The sequence below is a fragment of the Gastrolobium bilobum genome, unplaced genomic scaffold, assembly GCF_033153095.1.
Source record: "Gastrolobium bilobum isolate Gb01-03AN ecotype WA unplaced genomic scaffold, APGP_CSIRO_Gbil_v1 utg83583, whole genome shotgun sequence".
NCBI classification, from domain to species: domain Eukaryota; kingdom Viridiplantae; phylum Streptophyta; class Magnoliopsida; order Fabales; family Fabaceae; genus Gastrolobium; species Gastrolobium bilobum.
This window is the reverse complement of record NW_026896548.1, coordinates 225,072-237,998: the sequence shown is the minus strand read 5'-3', so window position 1 is coordinate 237,998 and position 12,927 is coordinate 225,072. Positions and strand designations below refer to the sequence as shown.

The 12,927-nt window shown below is 35.7% G+C and overlaps 1 pseudogene; it reads right to left on the bottom strand.

The window, feature by feature from the left end:
* Positions 1–6,338: 6,338 nt before the first annotated feature.
* On the bottom strand, positions 6,339–11,982 carry LOC133300465 (alpha-L-arabinofuranosidase 1-like; annotated as a pseudogene).
* Between the last annotated feature and the right edge of the window lie 945 nt (positions 11,983–12,927).

Sequence of the window (12,927 nt, the reverse complement as noted above, 5' to 3'; positions counted from 1 at the left end):
TGTTGCTCGACGGGTTGGGTGGGAAATGGGGTCCTTTTGTGTTGTTTTATCACTTAACACATGTTAAGTGGAATAATGCGGGTATCGGTTCATCTATCTATTCGACTCCATTAATTACCAAACTTTACCCAAAAGTCTGAAATATTTTTCTAGGAATGTTTCTAATTTTATACGTAATTTTACTCACTAAAACATGCTTAATTATTTAATTAAAATTAATCAATTAAATGCTTAAGTTTTGGGTATTATATTCACCCCACCTTTTTAACGATTTTGTCCTCAAAATCGACAAAACCACTCATTCAATCATCTATGGATTTATCGGAGAACTCTTCTTGTGTTCCCGAAGTAACCCTATTAATCAGTTCCTCTTTTCCTCATCATCTTATCATAAGATGAAATGTTTTATTCATGATTCAATCTATGTTTTATAATTAGGTGATACTAATATGTTCAAGCACTTTTATCTTTCATTTTCCTCAAGGGTCATACCTATTCACTTGATATTTAACCCTGACCTTCTGCGGTCCTACTAATAACCTCATACATAAAATCTCATCTGATGGAACTTCCAAGAGAGATCCGCTATGGGTTGTTTCTCTTAGTTATCTGACCACAAGGAGGTCCCGAAGGCTAACTCCAAGGAAAGTTCCCCTCAATCTAGACCTTTAATGAGAATTCTCTATCTCATAGGATACTATCCTCATGGAGGTAATACTACCACTACATTCATGGAAAGGTCATTGCATACAACTTACCATCTTTTAGCAATCAATACATAGTCTAGTCTTTAATTACTAGACATAACGAATCACACAATCATAATTGAGTCCACAGTCTAAGCATGTATGGCTCCAACCTCAATAAATTATGCATGTCATATTAATCTACATGCGTCATACCTCCCGTCAAGTATGGGAACCTCTCTAGCTGGGGTTGGGTCGAAATGCTAACATGTGCCGCTGCTGGAAGATCAGAGACCACTTGCACATAAGCAACTCGTCCCACGATCTGGGGACAATCCCTCGCATAGTGACCAGGTCTACCACACTTAAAACATACATTCTGGCCCATCAAACAAACGCCCTTGTGATGCCTGCCACAATTGTCACACTTTGGCACAATAGGTCTTTCATTGTCCCAACTCTGTTGACTCCCGCTTCTTTTAAACTTTTCTTCAGACTGTCTAGCTTGCAATTTTTCTTTGATATTCCTGTCATCCATCTTCTTACCCTTTTCTGAAGTAGAGCCAGTTGCTCTACTAGCACCAGATGCTTGTGCCTCGGAAGACTTCTTACTTTTCGGCACACCATAAACTTCTTCCACCTTCCGGAATTGGTTCACGAATTTGCTAAACTCACGGATATCACAATTTGACATCTTCCGAGACATCTTCTCATTCAGACCCCATTGAAATTTAGAGGTCATCTCGGCCGGAATGGGTAAGGCTCGCCCATAGTTGGCGTATTTCACCAACTCATTGAACTTACTAAAGTATTGGTCAATAGACATCGACCTTTGGTTGAGATCGTTATACTCATTCTGCTTTTGTTCCCTAGCCTCCCTAGGGAAGTAGTTATCCAAGAACAATGTCTCGAACAACCGCCAGGTGATTTCCCGGCCTTCAGCTTCTAGGGGCTGTACGGTATTAGTCCACCAATCCTCCGCTTCTTCTTCCAGCATGTACACGGAGTAGATTAGTTTCATTGCATCAGGGCATCTCATCACCCTGAAGATTTTCTCCATCGCTTGGAGCCATTTTGCAGCCGCCATTGGCTCATAACCTCCCTTAAAAGAAGGAAGTTTGTGTTTTCGGAAAGCCATCAATCTTTTTTCCTCCACTTCATGGTCACCGACATTCTCAACTCTAGGTTGACGAACCTCGGTGTGATGACTATGACTTCCAGAATGGTGACTACCCTCACCTTCATTGTTACCCGCTACACCCTCTTCTTGTGAAGGAGGTGGAGAAGGCGTAGCAGTGTGAGGAGGAGGAGTGGGTTGCCGGTTCACGGGCCTAGGACCCCTCAATGTCCTCAACTCGGTCATTATCACGGTCATAGCAATCCGCGAGTCTTCATTTGTCTTTAACAAATTTTCATTGGCTTGCCTGCTAGCAGCCAACTCCCTCTGAACGGCTGCAAGAGCTTCAGCCACGGGATCAGGTTGTACGCCCGTTGCCCCACGGACACTTCTGAGCCTCACAAGAGCAGCCAAAACAGGTTCTGGCTGAGCATTGGTGTTTGATGGTCCGGGGTTGTTTCGGTGCCTCATCATGTCACTACACATGTTACACAAAGAAGTGAGTTGATCAGGCCCACACTTAGTGATCACAAATGCAATAATCATCAAGAGTACTAAAACAACTAAAAAGCATCAAACACTAAGCATACTCAACAATAGCTAACAGTTATTCCCCACGAAACTGCTCTGATACCATAAAATGTAAAACCCCGTTCTAGAACCGGTTTGTTAACATCGCATTATGATATTAAGCGCAGTTACAATCACATGGGTTCAATTAAAATCCGGTTAAATTTTTCATTTTAAAACATGTCGAATTTCTAATGCCCAATTGCGTGATCATAACCATATTACTTTGTGGAATCAGATAAACCAAGCTTAACATCAAGTTCTTACTCCATTTTTAAACCATTAATTTACTTCTTATTTATTTCTCAACTTCTACTATATTGTAGATCTCTTGGTTAGCTACGCGTGGTTTCAAACCGCTCCTCATTTGGAGCTCTGTAGCTCAAGTTATGACGATTTTACTAACTCAGGTGTATGCTGAAAAACTACGCGGGCAGGGCGCTTAAGCGCGCTCCAGGGCGCTTAAGCGCCCACAGACAGAGGGAATTCACATTTTTTGGCCACCAAGGGCGCTTAAGCGCGCTACCTGGGCGCTTAAGCCCCCATTTTGGACGCTAAAGCCCCAGGCGGCAGAGAGCTTTTGGTCTTCACAGGTGCATCAGGGCGCTTAAGCCCCCTCATGGGCGCTTAAGCCCCCTGAGCAAGCTTAAGCCTCCATTTGCAGGCTTAAGCCCCCTCTTCTGGGCAATTTCCTATACTCATATTTTTCATGTATCTTTCTTGGGGAATCAATCCTACACATTTACAACCTATTTAACAAGCTTGCGATATCCCTATATCATTGCTTAACTCTCATCCTCTCATCATTGATTTAACGGAAATTGGGCAGCATAACCTTTGTTTTCTCAACGTTTCCCAATCTAGCAGCTTAGCTCCTAATAGACAATTCAACTCAACATTTCCAATATTCATCATGCATTCATAACCTTGCAGTAAATAGCATTAATACAAGTTTAATTACATAACGGGGAACTTAGCTACAAAAGGCTATGACCATCCCTTGGCTCTCATCAACAAAAGAGATATCCAATGGCATGATCATAGGCTAAGTCCATCAAATATAACGAGATATACATATGTCAATGCTATCAATGATCAATCCTATACATGTAAATCTACAAAATAACATGTATGATATCAAAACATCATTTTCTTCGTGCATGATCTACTGCCAATAGGGCCACTTGCCATCAGAGGCTCCTGCAGCTTCCTTACCTGAAAGGGGGTCCCTATAACACGGGGTGAGATATATGAATATATCACAGTAAACCAGAGGTCCTTGGAGATCACTCCACCCTAAGGTTCACTTTCGATGTACACATAATCATAATAGCTTAACACGTTCTTATCAGCAAGCATCACATGGACCTCCAAGAGAGATCCACTAAGGGCTGTTTCTCTTAGGCTCTTATCACATGGAGATCCACATAGGGCTGTTTCCAAGGGAAGTCCTTTCCTTAATCTAGGAACCTCCAAGAGGGATCCACATAGGGTTGTTCCTCTCAGGTTCTAACCACATGCAGATCCACATAGGGCTGTTTCCAAGGGAAGTTCCTACCAATTATCCTCATCATAATACTATCACTCATAACCTCAATCACAATCCTCAACCCTTACCTCATTCATTATTGCTACTTCTATAACCATTCCTCAATTACTCTTAAACAATCAAACATCAACCCATAATCATCAATCAATCATAACATGTATCAATGCATGAATCAATGCATGAGCATACAATTACTATCATAATTACATATCACATCTCATAAACCATTTCTCCTCAATGGAGTATGGTGGAACACACAATGGGATCAACCCCAAGGTCCAAAGGTTTACCTTGCTCTTGAGCTTTCCTCAATTGCACACAACCCCAAGAGTTGGTCACTCCACTTGGTCCTCTTGCCTCAATCCTATCAACACAATGAATACAATCAAACAATGCTAACAATGCAAGGAAATCCATAGTTCCAAGCCTAGATTTCTCCAAACATCAAAGCATACTAAAATAACACTATAAACTCATTTCTACCGATTAAATGTCATTCCTAGCATTTTTCACAACATACTCTAAGCCTCATTCTTCCTTGAACATAGCCAATCTACTCAACATTTCATAAAAACCCTAAAACACTATTCATTAAACCCTAACCATGAAATTTTCCAAGAAAACAAGGTTCAAGGGTTAGAATCTTACCACCAATGGTCACACAACCAAGGATTGATGGCTCCTCAAGCTCCAATGGAGGTTGAAGCTCCCAAAATCCCAAACTCTCACAAAGGGGCGGAACTTTGAGAGGAAAAATCTCACAACACAACACTCCCCACTAAGAACCAAGCTTGGATTAAGGATGAGGGCGAGATTCTAAGTGATTTAGGCTTTTGAATCTTCAAATTTGGTTGAGAATAGCTCCCTCATCTCTCTCTTCTTCTCCCTCCCTTTCTTCTTCTTCTTCTTCTTCTTTCTTTTCCTTTCTGTTGCTCGACGGGTTGGGTGGGAAATGGGGTCCTTTTGTGTTGTTTTATCACTTAACACATGTTAAGTGGAATAATGCGGGTATCGGTTCATCTATCTGTTCGACTCCATTAATTACCAAACTTTACCCAAAAGTCTGAAATATTTTTCTAGGAATGTTTCTAATTTTATTTTTATATTTTGGGTACTTTTGCCTACACCCATTTATACCCCTTAATTTTCACTGAGTACACTTTTTAACTCCAAAGTGACTCAGATTCATTTAATTAAGCCTTATACTTAATTTTACTCACTAAAACATGCTTAATTATTTAATTAAAATTAATCAATTAAATGCTTAAGTTTTGGGTATTATATATAATCCTCGTGGGAACGATCTCTTATTTAATCATTATATTACTTGTACGACCGGTGCACTTGCCGTGAGCGCAACACACACACAATTTATGAGAGAAGACTTTGGGTTGGATTATCTGCTTCTTGGACTGTTGTTGGCTGCTTGTAGTGAGATGGATATGATTCTCCTTCGGCGCGATGAGCCTATCTAGGGTGGGTACCTGCAATGACATTCCGACGCTCAAGTCAGTATCAAAGTCAGGCTCATGTGATATTCTTACTGAATTAGATTATTATACCTGGGTATGTACCCTTTGTTTATATAGTGAATCTGATATCGCCTTGGGTAGTTGGTATGCCTTCTGATTGGCTGTTTATGGGCTGCAGGTTCAGCTAGTGTCTTTCTGGCCTTATCTCTATTATGTCAAGCTATCTGGGTAGATTGGTGGCAAGTTGGAGCTGTCCTTTATGTATTTGTTATGTGGCGCAGTGGCTTCTTATGCGTGCTTTATTAACCTATTCCTTAACTCTGAAGTCATGTTCAAGGCGGTTTGGACGCCATGAAACCATCGCAGCCCCTAATTCTTTATGTGTGATATATATATCGCGCATTGTTTGGGCCCTATGTGTTTTGGGCCTTTAATCTCTTGGGTTTTAGCCCTTGGTGAGCCCATTGTATGTTATCCAGATCAGTATAGAATTTATTTTTACTGTTATTAGATTTTTTGTAAAGTCACTCTATTCTTTATATTTGTCTTTCCATGCTTTTTTTTTAGATAAAATTTGTTTAATATGCTAAGGCCCACATTTTTAAAATATAGAATCACAACTTCACAATCAATCAATAAACTTTCTTATATATATAGTGGAGAATGTTCTGACAAGAATGCTGATGAAAAATAATGGAACTTTAACAGCAAAGAATGCCAAAGGAATCATCAACTCCCATGAATTAATAAGTTAATACAAAATAACTTTTAAATTTACATTGTTAAAATGGAAAGAAAAAAAAAATGAGGGGGCCTGAAGGTACAAATATTGCCACCTCTCTAACTGTACTCTCATCTCATAAGAGGGAAAAAATAAAAAACCTAGTCTAACTATCTTAACAATTGAATCAAACTCTACCATTCAATTGTATCCATATCATTGCTTATTGTAACAAATCAAATAGTGTCAATGAAACTGGAGAGAGTATGACATTCATTTCGTTGCCAGCACTCTGAAGTGGACTTCGCTGTGGTGTTATCTGTATACAAAACAAACATAAGATAACTTGACATTAGTCCACATACTAGTCTAATTATATATAACAAGTTCATAACAAAAGAAAGCGAAACAAAAAACGTTATGTGAACCTTTCTTGGGTCTGAGAAGGTATTCTCATCCAATGCATTTGTAGATGTGAGCAGAGTCTTTGTTGACTCATTTAGATTTGAGCTTGCAAATCCGTTTATAGAAATCTTGAGATTCACTTGGTTGTTCCCCATGTTTGCAACCTATACAAGTCAATTGCAGCAATGGTAGCAAATAACAAATCTATAATTAAGACCAAAATATATAAAGATATACTAATCTGCTCCTATAATTTGTACACACGTGTAACTCCTTAGGACAACAAATACATAATAACTAAAAGCAATTAAGAGCATGCATTACCTTTATTTTTAAGAAAGTTTTCTTATCTTGAGGATTTTGCCAGAGAATTGCAGATGCAGCTATTGAAGTAGAATCAGGTGTTTGAAGTTGTGATTTGAGAAATGTTGCTCCATTTGATTCTCTAAACATATGCTGCACCCAATAGCTAGGAGTCCCATAAACTTGATTGGAGTTAAAAACAATTGCATCTGGGTTCCAACTATAATTAAATAAAATAAAAAAATGACACATCTTAGCGTTGCCATCACATGCAACAACAGTTTTACTTAATTTACAAATCCTCTTATCTTAGCATTTGAACTCAATTTCCAATATCATCTTATAAATGTATCATTTGTGTATTTTCCCTTGGCAGCTTCATACTATTATTTTCCATAACTTCAGGTACAGAACATATCGCTTGTTCAATAGATTTACAGGGAAAAAGAAGGAAAGAGATGATAGAAATTTTATGGTAAAAAGACATACTTCCTGTCATTTGCATTTACAAAAAGCGGTGCATAGCTAGCCATTACCACGTGATCACTGCATCAGAAATGATAAAAAGGGAATGGTGAGTATTATGTAGTGTAACTAATACATTTTTTTTCTTTAATTTGAGGAGTGCACTTTAGAGACAAAAGTATGGGTTATAATCATTGATTGAAAAATCAATTATTGAAATTATGATAAAATACTTGCACATGTATATATAATGAACTGTGTGGTTATTAAAATTTAATTACTTAACTTTTCAATCTAGGATTATAATCACATACTTTTATTTGTAAAGTATTCTGTTTACTTTAAAAGGGCCAAATACACCAGAGACGATGGTAGCTCAGTTGGCGCCAGAAAACTGAACAGGTGGGGGTGAAAGACATGTGTTCGATCTTTTTCAGTACTGTCTTTGGAAGGGTTTAAAACTTTAATCCTAGGACCCGTCCTGAATCAGATTAGTCACGAAGCGATGAACTAATTGTAATATTTAAAAAAAAAAAAAAAAAAAAAAAAAAAAAAAAAAAAAGGCCAAATGCTCTTTTCTTTTTTAAAAATTTAGCTTTTTTTTATAGTATCATATAAGTACATCCATCCCTTCATTTGAGTTTGGACAAGAGTGCAAAGTTTGCTCAGTTGTATTAGGATGATGTCTCTTTAAAGAGATTAAAGCAAGAATAATATATATCTTGCACAGGTTAATAATAGAAAGGTGCAGTTGACCTGTTTCTTTCTAATCCAATAAGGAAACCAGCTTCAGACACAGCTCCCAAAAGGGTTCCAAGCCTACCTTGTTTGTCTCCAATTAGAGCATACTCACTCACGAAAGCCTGTATAGGATATTCAAATCACTTGTGGCATTAATTCAAGTATCAAATGCATACATAATATAAACAAAAACTATGATAGAGAAAGAAGAGAGAAAGGATTAGAAAACCTTTGGACCATTGCGTGGTGTGTTATCAAATATATGAGCGTTATTAAACATATTTCGAGCATCAGTAGGATAAGTCTGGAAGAATGTTAAAGAGTGTGAGAAATGATGAATGGAAGGGCAAAAACCAAAACCAAAATTTATACACATTGTTTTTCAAAGAAAATGAAACATTGAAATTACATATGAATGTGAATTGTGAGAGATATATAGGATATTATTTTTACATGATAATCATACAAATCGGCCCGGTGATCTAACGGCTTGGCAGAAGCATCACAATTAGAAATAATTCGAATATCTGGATAAGCTTGTCTTATTGCATTGTAGAATGCCAGGTAATTACCTAATCAATAAAAATGTTTAAAAAAATATTAGATTAACCCCTTTTAACATTTATTCAGTCATAAAGGATCATCAACCTACAAATAATAATAAAAAGGATCGAAAGAAAATTATATAATAATATTGAAGTCAAAGAGTGTAAATAGTTAAAAAAAAGATAAGGGATATCAAAAAATAATAATAATAATAATAAGGAGATCTCAGTTAGACTTTAGGATTTGACATGTTTAAAGATAGTGAATTCGATTTCTGAGAATCGCAACTCTTGATAAGGATAGAGGGACTCAAACCCAAAATCGGATTAACCGGCTATTAGGGTTTCGAATACTGATTAACATATATATATATATATATATATATATATATATATATATATATATATATATATAAAAACCATTTTGAAGTAGCTGAACCTCTTGCAAACTCAATGCCATCAAGGGCTTCCTACAATTAAGATAATGGAAAAATAACATACTGAAATTTTTCTATACCATTGTTTCAAAAACAAGGAAAATGCAACAACATGAATATGGCATGGGGAAGAAAGAAGAGTAAGAAAATGTACTTGCACAAAAGGTCTAATGACGCTTGTATCAATTGTATCAGTATGGCTGATACCTGCACAAATCCACAAATTAAGCAATGATCGTAACTCCATACAAAAAATAAAACAAAGCAGATAGAAAGAAATGCAAAAATACCATTGTTAAATACCCATATTGGCCTTGCACCAATGTCCTCTGCTAGCTACACAAGAAAAATGGTGTATCATATGATTGAATTTCACAACAAAAACAAAATGTGATTGCTATTATAAGTTTAATTGGACCTACTTGAAGACCCTCAAAATAGCCAAATCCATCGTCTGTCCAGTAACTCCAAACATCAGCAAAGTGCCCAGGTCTTTGTTCCCAGTGTCCAACACTATCTTTCCACCGAAATGCATTTCTTAATGTTTGTCCTTCAATAAAACAGCCACCTCTTGCAAAACAAGATATTGCATTATTGGAATTTGGAACTTATTTCGTTGTTTTATGTCGTCATGACTTAAAAAGACAAACTAGAATGATATAAGATTTTTAGAAGCCATACTTATAATATGTACTCAATATCCCAATAAATAAAAAAAGATAGTGTAATGCTACATCCATCACAGAATCTACCCTGAATTTGTTAAGACTTAAAACTGATTAGTTATTGAGTAAGTAGTAAGGATCACTAAGAGTTAAATAATATGCCCAACTCATTTTCATATTATTATTTACCATAATTATCTACTTTGTTCCAAAAAGATAGTACATAATGCATGCCAATAATTATGCAATAAGGTGAAAAGTCTGAAATCTCTTTATTTATGTATACCTGGAAATCTGAGAAAGGCTGGTTTCAACTCTACTAGCATATCGACCAAGTCACTTCGGAAACCATGTCCCTATGCCAAGACAAGTTTGAAGATTTACTAATAATAAAATAAAATTGAGTGTTGCCAACAAAAAGTTACTGTCATTCTAGTCAGAACTTGATAGAGTAGCTAGAAAAGGCTCATCTTATTACATGGAAAAATAGAGACCTTAAATGTGTCGACAGGCATAGCAGACACTTGGTCTAACCATATCACCCGTTTTTTTGTTGTTCTTAAATGAATGGTAGAATTAGAACTTGTTGCAACTGCTACTAATGTAGTCTCCACCCTTTTCCAATTTGAAACCTCTGAAGCAGAAGCTCTGCAAGATCAATTATTTGTATAATTCTCAGATACAAAAGATACATTTTTCTATGCTATATATTGAGCATAGAGTCTCTCAAGGATTTTAAAACATGATGCTCACTTGATAGTACTAGAAGCCAATACCCCTCCACCTTGTGCATTTCTGAATGATACTGTCATATCTAATGATCCTGTTGAACGAACAAAGAAAACAACTTTGTATTTCTTCCCTTGCACAATATTCTGAAACAAGATTTTTTTTTTGTTATAAGATGCAAATCAAATTAACTTCATAAAAACAAATGCACATAGCATTAACTTCAACTGTCAAATAAAAAAAGAAAAAGAACAAAGAAATATAGTTTGTATAAGAAATATTATTAGTTATTCTCTCACCATGCCCCAATAACCTGGGTTAGAGATACCGACACCATCAGAAGGGCAATTATCAGAGAGCACATCCATTCTTAATGCAACCTTATTTCGTTCAAAGCAAGAACTAAGTTCAGTTTGTACTAAAATGGATGAATCTTGTCCAACTATAACCCAAGGGTCAATATTTGATGGAACTTGTGTGCCCCCAGCTTCAAAACCTGAAACATAAATTTAAATATGAATGCAATGCAATTAAAATACTTTTGTCTTAAGTATTATCTCCTGTGAAGTAGATTGTGCAACAATAATATTTCTTGTGTGTTGTTTGTTTAGTAGTTTTATATTAGCCTTCTCTAACACACATATTACACAAGAACTTATTGAACTTGATAGGTGAATAATGAATAGGCCTGATATCACTAAGAATATTAGAAAAGTGAAAGCGGCGAGTATCGAACTCATAAACACTCGATCACAAGCTCTGATATCATGTAAGATAACAAATTCAACCCAAAACTTTAAATTTGTCTTATTAATGACTTTATTTTAAACTTTTATATTATATTAGATAAATACTTTTGTAATAAGTTGAAGAGAATATGGAAATTAATGACCTCGGTTGTTGACAAGCTCTGCCCATAATCCTCCAGCGCCAGCATGATTGATCTCCTGCAAAAGAAGTTCAAGATTTTGGTTGGTCACTTTGAAATATTTGTGTAAAGAACCAATTCAACAAAAAGTTTAAAGTGATAGGTAAGAGCCTCTTTAATGGTTTATATTATACTCTAATACGCCCCTCACAAGAAATCTCATTGGGTTTGAAAGTTGGATGATGCATCAGCCCGACCTACCTATGTTAAGAAATTCCACAAAGAACCCGGGATACAAGGCTCTGATACCATGTAAAGAATCAATTCAACCAAAAGCTTAAACTGATAGGTGAAAGTCTCTTTAATGGTTTATATTATACTCTAACAATTTGTCTAACCATGCACTATCTAGGGAGATTCAATAATCTTCAATAACTCTTTAAGTTTGTATGACATTAAAAACTTTATTATATTTAATGTTTAAAGACGTGAAGAAGAAGCTATGCAGTTACTAGCATCATATATAATCTTTTTGCACCTCAAAAAATATTCCAAAAAGAGTGTTTGGCATTGGTCTTCCAGATGCATTAGAAGCATCTACAACTAGAGTTGAAGTCTGGTTAGGAGCAGCACAACATTGAAAAGCAAGACAAGCCACTATGATGAGGTAGAACCAGAGAAAACTGCAATAAGACTTTGAAAAAGCCATTCTGTTTTCACACTTTCTATCTGATTCAACACCAATGTATGTATGTAATAAGCCAGCCATTTTCGTTGTCTTGGTCTCTTTCTTTTTTGGCTTTGTATTTATAAAACGAACTTTTCGGAAAAAATAAATGAATAGATAACTTGGCCAACAATTAACAGAGATCCGAGTTTAAAGTATATTTGAGTGAGATAGAGTTACCGTAGCACCTGTTACGGCGCTCCTAAGTTCAATGTTTATTTTAATGTACGGAGACCCACATTTAACATCATTGAACATATATTTTTTTTTTTGAATATTACATGGAATCGAACAGCGAACCTAACACTCCCTAAACACATCTAACACGACTAGGCTATCCCTAGTGGTGCCACTGAACATATATATTTGCATAAAAGCTTTGTTATATTTTAGAAATTATAATTAATAATTAGAATTTAGAGTACATAATGGGAATATGGGATTAAATAAAAAAATAACCATGAGATTTGGGCCTAAGTAGAAAATTCTCTTTCTTGAGTGTGAACTTGCTTCATTTCTTGTTCAAAATGATATCATGCGTGTATTTATTTTATGGGAAAATATTTTTTCATGTCAAGAGTTATTTTTTTCTACTAGTGACTCTTCAATTTTTGTGTAATATTTTTTTTTGTTTTTTTTTTAATAGATGTGGACCCCACATAAGATCTGTTTATAATATGAGAAAATTTTCTCCTAAGAAAATCGAAACTCTTATTTTATTATATAATACCTGTTAAATAGGTTAGGTTACATTGTTCAATATTGCATATTAATTTTTTTTATTTAAAAAAAGCTTATTTTTTATGTGTACTAATGTGAATCCGCGTGAGATGGATGAGGAAGAACGATAAAAACATAATAGATAAAAAATAATAATAACTTCATTGAAGTGGATAAAATAACATGATTACATGAACTATAAATATT